Source organism: Pan paniscus, chromosome 1 (assembly GCF_029289425.2).
Source record: "Pan paniscus chromosome 1, NHGRI_mPanPan1-v2.0_pri, whole genome shotgun sequence".
Lineage (NCBI taxonomy): Eukaryota > Metazoa > Chordata > Mammalia > Primates > Hominidae > Pan > Pan paniscus.
Genome location: NC_073249.2, coordinates 214,292,388 through 214,307,603, shown reverse-complemented (window position 1 = coordinate 214,307,603; position 15,216 = coordinate 214,292,388). Strand labels below are relative to the sequence as shown.

Here is a 15,216-nt window from a genome sequence, read left to right as displayed (position 1 = left end):
GGGATGTCCATATTGTGTATTAGCTGGAGACTCTGGGCAGCATCAACCCTTGCTTGTTCTCCTGATGACCAGCAGCCCTTCTTGAATTAAACTCGTTGTAGCCAGTAAAGACAGCCACATTCCCTTTAAGTAAAATACTACAACTATACAGGCATGTAACACTTTTTAAATATTTCCATCTGACATTTTAAAAGTTACATCTTTTTGGGGAGCTAGGTCAGATTGATGAGAGATTTTCTCATAACACCTTCCCTCTCTCCCTATGAAGGAAGAGACTAGTGCAGCGTGTTCTGGAATCTGACAGCATCAAAGGGTGGATAACGATCAAGGGCCTGTGGGTGATGAGTGACCTTCCCTGTGCTGAGGAAGCCTGCATAATGGGCACCCAAGTGAAGGATCCTGCTGAGTACTCAGGGGCTGGTGTTGCTGTCAGGGATGTTAGCCAAGAGCCTCAGCTTCCTGTAAAATGAGGATGATGATGTCCAACAGCTTATGGGACCTTGGTAGGATCCAATGAGATGGTTCATGTTTAGGGCTTGGCATGGGGTCTGGCATACAGTAAGATCAATACATCTTGTTCTTTTTTCTCTTCTCAGCAGAAGTCCCAGCACTTTTCATCTTTCAATCTCACCTCCTTTTCCTGATAATAGAGAGGCAACAAGAACTCAGGGCATGCAATGGGGCTCAACTTCTACTCTCTGCCACAATTTCATCATGATTCCCCCAAAGAGCAGAGCCCCAGGAGCCAGCAGGGGGCAGGGTGGGCATTTCTGGACTGGATTCATTCATAATAAGATCAAAATTTCCAATCCGTAAGTCTCGGGAGCCATCTGCTGATAGATCCGACCAGATGGTATAATTGAGTGTTGCAAGGATTGTATTTTATGGTGTTTTTAAAAATTTACTATTATGAGCCAGGTGCAGTGGGTCATACCTGTAATTCCAGCACTTTGGGAGGCTGAGGCAGGTGGATTACCTGAGGTTGGGAGTTTGAGACCAGCCTGAGCAACATGAAGAAACCCCTTCTCTACTTAAAATACAAAAAATTAGCCAGGCGTGGTGGCGCACATCTGTAATTGCAGCTACTTGATAGGCTGAGGTGGGAGAATCGTTTGTACCTGGGAGGTGGAGGTTGTGGTGAGCTCAGACTGAGCCATTGCACTCCAGCCTGGGCAACAGTAGCAAAACTCCGTCTCAAAAAAAAAAGATAAAATAAAATTTATTATTATGGCCGGGCATGGTGTCTCACACTTCTAATCCCACCACTTTGGGAGGCCAAGGCAGCCTCGGGATTTTGAGACCAGCCTTGCCAACATGGTGAAACCCCGTCTCTACTAAAAATACACAAAATTTGCTGGGAGTGGTGGCATTCGCCTGTAATCCCAGGTATTCAGGAGGCTGAGGCAGGACAATCACTTGAACCCGGGAGGTGAGGGTTGCAATGAGACGAGATCGCACCACTGCACTCCAGCCTGGGCGACAGAGCATGAAAAAAAAGTTACTATAATGTGAATACTATTAGAGTATAAATATTTGTGTTGTAACTTATGTATATGAAAGATTAGAAGTTTTAAAGAATGCAACGTGATATTTCAAGAATGGTTAATGGCCAGGTGTGGTGGCTCATGCCTGTATTCCTGGCACTTTGGGAGGCCGAGGTGGGCAGATCACGAGGTCAGGAGTTCCAGACCAGCCTGGCCAACATGATGAAACCCCGTCTCTACTAAAAATACAAAAAATTAGCCTGGCGTGGTGACAGGTGCCTGTAATCCCACATAGTCAGGAGGCTGAGGCAAGAGAATTGCTTGAACCTGCGAGGCAAAGGTTGCAGTGAGCCAAGAATGCACCACTGCACTCCAGCCTGGGTGAAAGAGGAAGACTCCGTCTCAAGGAGGGTGAGAAAAAGAATACTTAACTTGGTTTGAAATGTCAAAACAAATGAGATTTTAAAAACTAATTTTAAATACACTGAACAATAATCATTTCTGCTTTAAAATATATTTAGAATAATACAATTTTAGCTTTGAAAGGAAACATTACAGTTTTTAAAAATATTGAGTTTATTTTATTTTATTTTATTTGGAGACAAAGTCTCACTCTGTCGTCCAGATTGGAGTGCAGTGGCATGATCACGGCTCACTGCAGCCTTGACCTCCTAGGCTCAGGTGATCTCCCTGCCTCAGTCCCCCGAGTAGCTGGAACAACAGGCATGCACCATCATGCCTGGCTTATTTTCGTATTCTTAGTGAAGACCAGGTTTCACCATGTTGCCCAGACTGGTCTTGAAATTCTGGGCTCAAGCGAACCACCTGCCTCGGCCTCCTAAATTGCTGGGAGTGAGCCCTTATAGGCATGAGCCACCGCACCCAGCCTTGCGTTTATTTATTTATTTTGGAGATGGAGTCTTACTCTTTCACCCAGGCTGGAGTGCAGTGGTACGATCTCAGCTCACTGCAACCTCTGCCTCGAGAGTTCAAGCAATTCTCCTGTCTCAGCCTCCAGAGTAGCTGGGATTACAGGCATGCACCACCACACCTGATTAATTTTTGTATTATTATTATTATTTTTTTTTTAGTAGAGACAGGGTTTTGTCATTTTAGCCAGGCTGGTCTGGAACCACTGACCTCAGGTGATCCACCCGCCTCGGCTTCCCAAAATGCTACGACTATAGACGTGAGCCACCACGCCCAGCCTATTTTTTTCTTTACAGCAGTTTTAGATTCACAGAAAAACTAAGCAGAAACTGCAGAGTTCTCATCTACCTTCTTCCCCCTTCAATACACAGCACCCCCACAGGATCAGCACCCACACCAGCACAGAGCATTCATCACAACCAATGAGCCACAGGGACACATCATTATCACCCAATGTCCATAGTTCACATGAGGGATCATTGCTGGTTTTGTAAATTCTGTGTATTTTAACAAAGGGATAATGACATGTATCCACCATTAGAGCATCATGGAGAGTAGTTTTCTTTCCCTAAAAGTCCTCTGTCCTCTTCCCATTCATCCCATTGTACTCCCAACCCCTTGCATCCACTGGGCTTTCTACTGTCTCCTTAGAAAAATGCAAAAGCTTTTTCTGGTATGTCTAACAGGATGAGTCTTTTCAGATTGCCTTCTTTCACTTGTACAATAACGTGCATTTAGGAATTTTTCATGTCTTTTTACAGCTTTATAATAGTTCACTGACTGGATGGATCAGTTTGCTTATCCAGTCACTGACCGAAGGGCAACTTGCTAGCTTCCAAGTTTTGGCGATTATGAATAAGTTGCTGTAAACATCCAGGTGTGGGTTTACTCACTTCATTAAATATCCAGGAGCATGATTACGGAATTGTAGGGGTATGGTATGTTTTACAATGATTTCTTCTTTCTTGACAATCTCACTTGTTCGATATTGTTGCTAAAGGTCAGGAACTTTGTCTCCATCATCCTGTGTTCCCACTGCTGAGCATGGAATGTGGCACTTGGTAGCAAATGCTGTTGACCACGTGATGCATGGAAACGTTTATCATTGGTATAGTCACTAAATTGCTACCTTGGGGACATCAACATTAGCTCACTACCAATAATATAAATAAATTGGATTATGGAAAAAAATGGCCCTTGTGATACTGTGGATACTCCAGGTGTATCATGAATGTCCAGCAATTGACCAGGCACAGTGGCTCACATCTGTAATCTCAGCACTTTCAGAGACTAAGGTGGGTGGATCACTTCAGTCAGGAGTTCAAGATGACTCTGGCCAACATGATGAAACCCTGTCTCTATTAAAGATAAAAAATTAACTAGGGGGTTGAGCCAAGATGGCCGAATAGGAACAGCTCCAGTCTACAGCTCCCAGCATGAGCGGTGCAGAAGACGGGTGATTTCTGCATTTCCAACTGAGGTACCAGTTTCTTCTCACTGGGGAGTGTCAGAAAGTGGGTGCAGGACAGTGGGTGCAGTGCACCGAGCGTGAGCCAAAGCAGCGTGAGGCATTGCCTCTCCTGGGAAGTGCAAGGAGTCAGGGAATTCCCTTTCCTAGTCAAAGAAAGGGGTGACAGATGGCACCTGTAAAATCCGGTCACTCCCACCCTAATACTGTGCTTTTCCAACAGTCTTAGCAAATGGCACACCAGGAGATTATATCCCGTGACTGGCTCAAAAGGTCCTATGCCCACGGAGCCTCACTCATTGCTAGCACAGCAGTCTGAGATCAAACTGCAAGGTGGCAGCAAGGCTGGGGGAGGGGCGCCTGCCATTGCCGAGGCTTGAGTAGGTAAACAAAGCAGCCAGGAAGCTGGAACTGGGTGGAGCCCACTGCAGCTCAAGGAGGCCTGCCTGCCTCCGCAGACTCCATTTCTGGGGGCAGGGCATTGCCAAACAAAAGGCAGCAGAATCCTCTGTAGACTTAAATGTCCCTGTCTGACAGCTTTGAAGAGAATAGTGGTTCTCCCAGCACGCAGCTGGAGATCTGAGAATGGACAGACTGCCTCCTCAAGTGGGTCTGTGACCCCTAAGTAGCCTAACTGGGAGGCACCCACCAGCAGGGGCAGACTGACACCTCACATGGCCAGGTACTCCTCTGAGACAAAACTTCCACAGGAACGATCAGGCAGCAACATTTGCTGTTCACCAATATCCACTGTTCTGCAGCCTCTGCTGCTGATACCCAGGCAAACAGGTTCTGCAGTGGACCTCCAGCAAACTCCAACAGACCCGCAGCTGAGGGTCCTGACTTTTAGAAGGAAAACTAACAAACAGAAAGGACATCCACACCAAAACCCAGTCTGTACATCAGCATCATCAAAGACCAAAGGTAGATAAAACCACAAAGATGGGGAAAAAACAGAGCAGAAAAACGGGAAACTCTAAAAATCAGAGTTCCTCTCCTCCTCCAAAGGAACGCAGCTCCTCACCAGCAATGGAACAAAGCTAGAGGGAGAAGGATTTTGATGAGTTCAGAGATGAAGGCTTCAGATGACCAAACTACTCTGAGCTAAAAGAGGAAGTTCGAACCCATGGCAAAGAAGTCAAAAACATTGAAAAAAAAAATTAGAAGAATGGCTAACTAAAATAACCAATGCAGAGAAGTCCTTGAAGGACGTGAGGGAGCTGAAAACCATGGCACGAGAACTACGTGACAAATGTACAAGCCTCAGTAGCTGATTCAATCAACTGGAAGAAAGGGTATCAGTGAGGGAAGATCAAATGAATGAAATGAAGCGAGAAGAGAAGTTCAGAGATAAAAGAATAAGAGGAAATGAACAAAGCCTCCAAGAAATATGGGACTATGTGAAAAGACCAAATCTATGTCTGACTGCTGTACCTGAAAGTGATGGGGAGAATGGAACCAAGCTGGAAAACACTCTTCAGGATATTATCCAGCAGAACTTTCCCAATCTAGCAAGGCAGGCCAACATTCAAATTCAGGAAATACACAGAATGCCACAAAGATACTCCTTGAGAAGAGCAACTCCAAGACACATAATTGTCAGATTCACCAAAGTTGAAATGAAGGAAAAAATGTTAAGGGCAACCAGAGAGAAAGGTCAGGTTACCCACAAAGGGAAGCCCATCAGACTAACAGCGGATCTCTCAGCAGAAAATCTACAAGCTAGAAGAGAGTGGGGGCCTATATTCAACATTCTTAAGAAAAGAATTTTCGACCCAGAATTTCATATGCAACCAAACTAAGCTTCATAAGTGAAGGAGAAATAAATTCCTTTACAGACAAGCAAATGCTGAGAGATTTTGTCACCACCAGGCCTGCCCTATAAGAGCTCCTGAAGGAAGCACTAAACACGGAAAGGAACAACTGGTACCAGCCACTTCAAAAACATGCCAAATTGGAAAGACCATCGATACTAGGAAGAAACTGCATCAACTAAAGAGCAAAATAACCAGCTAACATCATAATGACAGGATCAAATTCACACATAACAATATTAACCTAAAATGTAAATGGGCTAAATGCTCCAATTAAAAAACACAGACTGGCAAATTGGATAAAGAGTCAAGACCCATCAGTGTGCTCTATTCAGGAAACCCACCTCACATGCAGAGACACACATAGGCTCAAAATAAAGGGATGGAGGAAGATCTTCCAAGCAAATGGAAAACACAAAAAGGCAGGAGTTGCCATCCTAGTCTCGGATAAAACAGAATTTAAACCAACAAAGATCAAAAGAGACAAAGAAGGCCATTACATCATGGTAAAGGGATCAATTCAACAAGAAGAGCTAACTATCCTAAATATAGATGCACCCAATACAGGAGCACCCAGATTCATAAAGCAAGTCCTTAGAGACCTACAAAGAGACTGAGACGCCCACACAATAATAATGGGAGACTTCAACACCCCACTGTCAACATTAAACACATCAATGAGACAGAAAGTTAACAAGGATATACAGGAATTGAACTCAGCTCTGCGCCAAGCGGACCTAATAGACATCTACAGAACTCACCATCCAAAATCAACAGAATATACATTCTTCTCAGCACCACACTGCACTTATTCCAAAAATTGACCACATAGTTGGAAGTAAAGCACATCTCAGTAAATGTAAGAGAACAGAAATTAAAACAAACTGTCTCTCAGACCACAGTGCAATCAAACTAGAACTCAGGATTAAGAAACTCACTCAGTGTGTGATGTTCCCTTTCCTGTGTCCATGTGTTCTCATTGTTCAATTCCCAGCTATGAGTGAGAACATGCAGTGTTTGTTTTTTTGTGCTTGTGATAGTTTGCTGAGAATGATGGTTTCCAGCTTCATCCATGTCCCTACAAAGGACGTGAACTCATCATTTTTTATGGCTGCATAGGTTACCATTAGGAGGTATACCTAAGGCTAAATGACGAGTTAATGTGTGCAGCACACCAACATGGCACACGTATACATATGTAACAAACCTGCACGTCATTCACATGTACCCTAAAACTTAAATCATAATAATAATAATAAAAGAAACTCACTCAAAACCGCTCAACTACATGCAAATTGAACAACCTGCTCCTGAATGACTACTGGGTACATAACGAAATGAAGACAGAAATAAAGACACTCTTTGAAACCAATGAGAAAAAAGACATGACATACCAGAATCTCTGGGACACATTCAAAGCAGTGTGTAGAGGGAAATTTATAGCACTAAATGCCCACAAGAGAAAGCAGGAAAGATCTAAAATTGACAACCTAACATCACAATTAAAAGAACTAGAGAAGCAAGAGCAAACATATTCAAAAGCTAGCAGAAAGCAAGAAATAGCTAAGATCAGAGCAGACCCGAAGGAAATAGAGACACAAAAACCCCTTCAAAAAATCAATGAATCCAGGAGCTGGTTTTTTGAAAAGATCAACAGAATTGATAGACTGCTAGCAAGACTAATAAAGAAGAAAAGATAGAAGAATCAAATAGACGCAATAAAAAATGATAAAGGGCATATCACTACGGATCCCACAGAAATACAAACTACCATCAGAGAATACTATAAACACCTCTATGCAAATAAACTAGAAAATCTAGAAGAAATGGATAAATTCCTCAACACATACACCCTCCCCAGAATAAACCAGGAAGAAGGTGAATCTCTGAATAGACCAATAACAGGCTCTGAAATTGAGGAAATAATTAATAGCTTACCAACCAAAAAAAGTCCAGGACCAGATGGATTCACAGTCGAATTCTACCAGAGGTACAAGGAGGAGCTGGTACCATTCCTTCTGAAACTATTCCACTTAATAGAAAAAGAGGGAAACCTCCCTAACTCATTTTATGAGGCCAGCATCATCCTGACACCAAAGCCTCACAGAGACACAACAAAAAAACAGAATTTTAGACCAATATCACTGATGAACATCGATGCAAAAATCCTCAATAAAATACTGGCAAACCGAATCCAGCAGCACATCAAAAAGCTTATCCACCAATATCAAGTCGGCTTCATCCCTGATACGCAAGGCTGGTTCCACTTACGCAAATCAATAAACGTAATCCATCACATAAACAGAACCAATGACAAAAACCACATGATTATTTCAATATGTGCAGAAAAGGCCTTCGATAAAATTCAACACCCTTTCAGGCTAAAAACTCTGGATAAACTAGGTATTGATGGAACATATGTAAAAATAATAAGAGCCATTTATGACCAAACCACAGCCAATATCATACAGAATGGGCAAAAGCTAGAAGCATTCCCTTTGAAAACCAGCACAATGCATGGATGCCCTCTCTCACCACTCCTATTCAACATAGTATTGGAAGTTCTGGCCAGGGCAATCAGGCAAGAGAAAGAAATAAAAAGTATTCAAATAGGAAGAGAGGAAGTCAAATTGTCTCTGTTTGCAGATGACATGATTGTATATTTAGAAAACCCCATCGTCTCAGCCCAAAATCTCCTAAAGCTGATAAGCAACTTCAACAAAGTCTCAGGATACAAAATCAATATGCAAAAATCAAAATCATTCCTATACATCAACAATAGACAAACGGGGAGCCAAGCATGAGTGAACTCCCATTCACAATTGCTAAAAGAAAATAAAATACATAGGAATACAACTTAAAAGGGATGTGAAGGACCTCTTCAAGGAGAACTACAAACCACTGCTTAAGGAAATAAGAGAGGACACTAACACATGGAAAAGCATTCCATGCTCATGGGTCTGAAGAATCAATATCATGAAAATGGCCATACTGCCCAAAGTAATTTATAGATTCAATGCTATCCCCATCAAGCTCTAATGGAGTTTCTTCACAGAATTAGAAAAAACTACTTAAAACTTCATATGGAAGCAAAAAAGAACCTGTATACACAACACAATCCTAAGCAAAAAGAACAAAGCTGGAGGCATCACGCTACCTGACTTCAAACTATACGACAAGGCTACAGTAACCAAAACAACATGGTACAGTTATCAAAACAGATATGTAGACCAATGGAACAGAACAGAGGACTCAGAAATAATGCCACACATCTACAACCATCTGATCTTTGACAAACCTGACAAAAACAGCCAATGGGGAAAGGATTCCCTATTTAATAAATGGTGTTGGGAAAACTGGCTAGCCATATGCAGAAAACTGAAACTGAACCCCTTCCTTTCACCGTATACGAAAATTAACTCAAGATGGATTAAAGATTTAAATGTAAGACCTAAAGCCATAAAAACCCTAGAAGAAAACCTAGGTGATACCATTCAGGACATAGGCATGGGCAAAGACTTCATGGCTAAAACGCTAAAACCAATGGCAACAAAAGCCAAAATTGACAAATGGGATCTAATTATAATAAAGGCTTTTGCACAGCAAAAGAAACTATCATCAGAGTCAACAGGCAACCTATAGAATGGGAAAATTCTTTGCAATCTATCCATCAGACAAATGACTAATATCCAGAATCTACAAGGAACTTAAGCAAATTTACAAGAAAAAAACAAACAACCCTGTCAAAAAGTGGGTGAAGGATACTAACAGACAACTCTCCAAGAAAACCATTTATCCAGCCAACAAACATATGAAAAAATGTTCATCACTACTGGTCATTTGATTTGCATTTCTCTAATGCAAATCAAAACCACAGTGAGATACCATCTCAGGCCAGTTAGAATGGTGATCATTAAAAAGTCAGGAAACAACAGATGCTGGAAAGGATGTGGAGAAATAGGAATGCTTTGACACTGTTGGTGGGAGTGTAAATTAGTTCAACCATTGTGGAAGACAGTGTGGCAATTCCTCAAGGATCTAGAACCAGAAATACCATTTGATCCAGCAATCCCTTTACTGGATATATATCCAAAGGATTATAAATCCTTCTACTATAAAGACACATGCACAAGTATGTTTATTGCAGCACTATTCACAACAGCAAAGACTTGGAACCAACCCAAATGCCCATCAATGATAGACTGGATAAAGCAAATGTGGCACATATACATCATGGAATACTATGCAACCATAAAAAATAAGTTCATTTCCTTTGCAGGGACATGGATGAAGCTAGTAACCATCATTCTCAGCAAACTAACACAGGAACAGTAAACCAAAACACCACATAAGTGGGAGTTGAACAATGAGAACTCATGGTCACAGATAGGGGAACATTACACATCAGGGCCTCTCGGGGTGTGGAGGGCTAGGAGAGGGGTAGCATTAGGAGAAATACCTAATGTAGATGACGGGTTGATGGGTGCAGCAAACCACCATGGCATGTGTATACGTATGTAACAAAACTGCACATTCTGCACATGTACCACAGAACTTAAAGTGGAAAGAAGAAAGAAAGATAGAAAGAGAGAGAGAGAGAGAAAGAAAGAAAGAAAGAAAGAAAGAAAGAAAGAAAGAAAGAAAGAAAGAAAGAAAGAAAGAAAGAAAGACAGAGAAAAGAAAAGACAAGACAGTGGAGGGGAGGGGAGAGGAGAGGAGGTGAAGCGAAGGGAAGGGAAGGGAAGGGAGAAGAAAGGAAATACCCATAAAATAGGAAAGCTGGCTGGTCACAGGAGAAGCATGAAAATATCAAGCAGTGATTTCATATAGCAGCAAGAAAAGAGCTTGTAAAATTAGCTGCAAGAATAAGGATAAGCCTTGACCAATAAGATCCGAACAAGCATGAAGGGGCTATGCTGGCTGACACTGAATTGGTCAGACATGGCACTGGGTTTGACCCTTGCCCTACCCCAGGCCTAATTATACACCTATTATGACAGTAAGTCACACACCAGCGCCAGGACGGTTCTGAGAATGCCCATATTTAGTATAAAAATAGTTAACACCTAGCCAGGTGCAGTGGCTCATGCCTGTAATCCCAACATTTTGGGAACCTGAGGCAGGCGGATCACCTGGTGTCGGGAGTTTGAGACCACCCTGACCAACATGGAGAAATCTCGTCTCTACTAAAAATACAAAATTAGCCGAGTGTGGTGGTGCATGTCTGTAACCCCAGCTACTCCAGAAGCTGAGGCAGGAGTATTGCTTGAACCCGGGAGGCAGAGGTTGCAGTCAGCCAAGATCGCGCCATTGCACTCCAGCCTGGGCAACAAGAGCGAAACTCCATCTCAAAACATAAATAAATAAATAAATAAATAAATAAATAAATAAATAAATAAATAAGTGACACCTCAGTTCTAAGGAAACTTCACCATTTTTTCTTAAAATCCTAATGATTATTTCCACCTCTCCTTAGAAATCCTATAAAATTAGAAACCCAAACTCTCTTGTACCTGACTCGCTCTCCTGAATAAGCCCTCTCTTGAGTGTGTTCCTTTGCTTTGCAATAGACACTTCTTGCCTTTTGCTTCATTCTGCCTACTTCCTAAACTCTTTCTTGCAGCGGTGACAAGAATGTGGACACTGGTTGGTGATTGAGTCCCTGGGCACCTGGAGACGACCTAAGAACTATGGCAATAGTCAGTCTAAAAATCACACAGGATATCCCAATTCACTCTCTGGTTTTCTTGGGGGAAAAATCCAGTAACTTTGGCCCCATATCCCCAAGGGGCATCACTCAGCACAAACTGAGAAGCAGCAGTCCTACCGCTGGGTTGTAAGTATGTGGCTTTATTCCGGGGTTCTCTATTCCATTCCATTGGTCTATGTCTCCACCTTCATACTGGCACCACGCAGTTTTGCTTACTATTGCCTTACTGTATAAATTGAAGTCAGGTAATGTGATGCCTCCATATTTGTTCATTTTGCTTAGGATTGCTTTGGCTCTTCAGCCTCTTTTTCATCTCCATATGAATCTTAGGATTCTTTTTTTAATCTTGTGAAAATGGTGTTTGTATTTTGGTGTATGAAATTTTTAGACTGACGTTTTTAGATTGATGTTTGATGTTTGCAGTTTTTAGATTGCTTTGGGCAGTGTGGTCATTTTCACAATATTGTGTCTGTCAATCCATGAGCATGGGATGTTTTTCTACTTTTTTGTTGTCTATGATTTTTTTCAGCAGTGTCTTGTAGTTCATCTGATAGAGATCCTTTACCTAATGGTTAAGTGTATTCCTAGGTTGTTTTTGTTATTGTCACTGTTTTTGTTGTTGTTTTGCAACTATTGTGAAGGGATGGAGTTCTTGAATTGATTCTCAGCTTGCTTGTTGTTGGTATCAAACAGTGGTACTGATTTGTACATATTCATTTTGTACCTGAGATTTAAGTGAATTCACTTATCGCATCTACGAGTCTTGGTGGAATCTTTCCAGTTTTCTAAGCACATATGATCACATCATTGGCAAACACAGGTAGTTTCACTTCCTTCTTTCCAATTTAATTATACTTTATTCCTTTTGCTTACCAGATTGCTCTGACAAAAATTTTCAGTCCTATGTTGATTACAAGTGGATAAAGTGAGCATTTTTGTCTGCTTATAGTTCCTAGCAGGAATACTTTCAACGTTTCTTCATTCAATATGATGTTGCATGTGGATTTGTCATTTTTGGCTTCTATTATTTTGATGTATGTTCTTTCTAGGCATAGTTTGTGTAAGCGTAGTCTATTATTTTACAAGCTCAGATTTGTATTCTGTTTTACCTGAGTGCATTGTGAGATTTGGCATCTATTTTACCTGATATAAGTACAGCTACTCTTGCTGTTTTTGGTTTCCAGTTGCATGGAATATCTTATTCTACCCCTTCACTTTCCATCTACATGTATGCTTATAGGTGAATTGAGTTTCTGGAAAACAGCCTATAGTAGGGTCGTATTTTTTTACTCATTCAAAGACCCTATGCCTTTCACTTGCAGAATTGAGATAAATTATATTCATTGTTTTTATTGATAAAGGCTTAGTGCTCCCATTTCATTTCTTGTTTTTTGGTTGTTTAGAGACTTCTCTCTTCCATCCTTTTCTTATTGTCTTTCTTTGTGTTTAAGTAATTTTCTCTTCTGGAATCCTTGGAATGTGACTCTTCTGGCCAGAAACCTCTGTGGCTGGGGGCACCTTTGCCAGAGTTTTGATGGGGTTCACTGGGTTCGTTCTGCCCATGCAGCCTGGTAGACTATGCTTGGCTCATGTTTCAGGCCTGGAGCACATGCCTATTAAGGGCGGGTCAGGGCTGGAGTGGTGAGGGGTGTGTGAGTGAGCAGGGGGTCTGGCCACTTTGGACGGTCACCGGCTGCTGCTGCTGCAGCAGTGGGATGGGCAGCTCCAGGTGCCAGCATGGGTGCCAGATTTCTGCAAGGCTGCAAATGAATCAGGCACAGCACAAACAGCTTCCATGGTTGTCACTGGAATACACAGTGACACCAACACTGAAAGCTTGGAAATGCCAGGAACTGCAGAACCCCCAAAAGGGAGTCACAGCCCTGGCTCAGGAAGCTCCCACATCTGGGCTCCTGGAAGAGTAGTCGCTCTTCTCTTTTTCTCTTCACCTACAATTTGGTGAGCAAGGGGCATGTTTCAGCTTTATTTGTGTTATTGCTCTTTTACCCCACCATTAGGCGGGTCTCAAGTTTTTGTCCTGTGACCAGGAAGAGTGAAATATGCAGGCAAGTGGAGGGTGAGTGAGATAAAGAGGAGCTTTACTGAGCAATAGAATAGCTCAGAGACCCACAGTGGGTAACTTCTTTCTACAGCCAGGGCGTCCTGATGAGTGTTTAGCTCTGAGCAGAGAGGAGGCCCTGGGGTGCGTGACCCCTCCCTCCTGGCAGGTTATTCCATCATCACCACAGCTCTCAGTAGAGAGGAGGCCCTGGAGTGGGTTGCTGCTCTCTGCAGGAAAGTCATCTCATCATCTCTACAGCTCTCAGCAGAGAAAAGGACCCGGAGTGGGTTGCTTGTCTCTACAGGAAAATCATCCCAACAGTGGGTAGTTCCTCTCTGCCACTGGTCTTCCTAATGTTCTCCCTGAGTCTGGGGTTTTTTTGACATCAGACAGGAGAAAGTATGCACTCATTGGGTCATAGGTGGCCATGAGCAGGCACAGAAAAGGCAACACATGTTCCCACTCTGGTCCATAGGACTGGTGGCCCAGCCCACGGGCTTCATGCCCTCCTTGATCAGAAGGTGGAGCTTCACCAGTGACCCTCACCTTCCTGTCCAGGATTCTGTCTGCCTCCCACCACCAACCATGGAGTCCAGGTCACTTGTACCAAGGAGCATCCAAAGACCAGTGCTGATCAGTCCGCAACACCCCTCAGCCTCCCTCCTACACTCATCAAGGCCCAAAGTCCAGAGGGTTCAAGACAGCAGTGGGATGGTGCATCAGCACTGACCCGAGTGTGCACAGACCCGCCTGGGCTGTGACAGCATCTGGGCTTGACCACAACCACACTCCAAAATTAGAGCAGGTGCCATGAGAGATGAGGCAGTGAGAGCGGACACCCCCAAGCTGCAGGAGAAGGGGGGATCTCCTGGACCCTCGAGAGTACTGGGGGACCTCATTTGGTAACTGTGACCTGGACAGCTTCAGTTGCATCTTTGGAGCTACTGCCCTGCCAACTCAGGAGGACCAGGACTCCCTCTTGTCCCAGGCTCCCATCAGCTCTGAAGTGTACGCAGCCTTGGCTGTGCCCTTTCTCTGTGTTTCCCTGCAGAAGTGACAGTTGAGAAGCAGGTACACAGCAGCTCTGGCCAACCCCGCACAAACAAACCCAATGCTCCTGGGTGTGGTTTAACCAGCCCCAACTGCACTATCATCCAGGAGCTTGCAGGCTAACAGCAGGCAGTGAGCAGTGAAGTAGAGGCTGTGGTGGAGACTCCAGACCTGGGACAAGGTTCCATTTTGCCATGAGAGGGTGTGGGTGGCACAGCTGGCTGCCTCAGGGAAATGGAGCACAGGCCTGCCTCATGACCCAGTCAACGGGGGTGCTTCCAGGAGTGGTTCATGGTTCCCAGGCCCAGCAATCGGGCTGGTCACCCCTATGGGGGGCGGATCTCAGAAACACAGCATGGGGTGGATCTGCATAGAACCTCCCTTCAAGACCTGGGAGCTTGACACTGTTAGCAGGATGGGCACAGTGGCCAGATAGCTGGCCAGGTCCTTGAAACAGGTGCCATTTCTGCTTCTCACCCTGGCCCCCTAATGGATGGCCCCAGGTATGCCTTCTGGGCCTGGCATCCGCACATCTTGTGCGAGCGTGGCACCACCCCATTCCTATCTTCTCCTTGGGGCCCCTCTCTGCCCGTCCCTTCGCGCCTGACCGAGCTGCTCCCCTTGGGCAAAAAAGTAAGAAAAAAACTGATGACTGAAGAGAAGTAAAGAATGGGTGGAGATCATCTGTATGCCTGTTT

General features: G+C 43.6%; 1 protein-coding gene across 1 annotated transcript in view; it reads left to right on the top strand.

The window, feature by feature from the left end:
• Positions 1-15,216, top strand: part of LOC129395010 (heterogeneous nuclear ribonucleoprotein C-like 2) — a 31,735-nt gene that overhangs the window by 10,242 nt on the left and 6,277 nt on the right. The gene's annotated exons all lie outside the window — the stretch shown is intronic.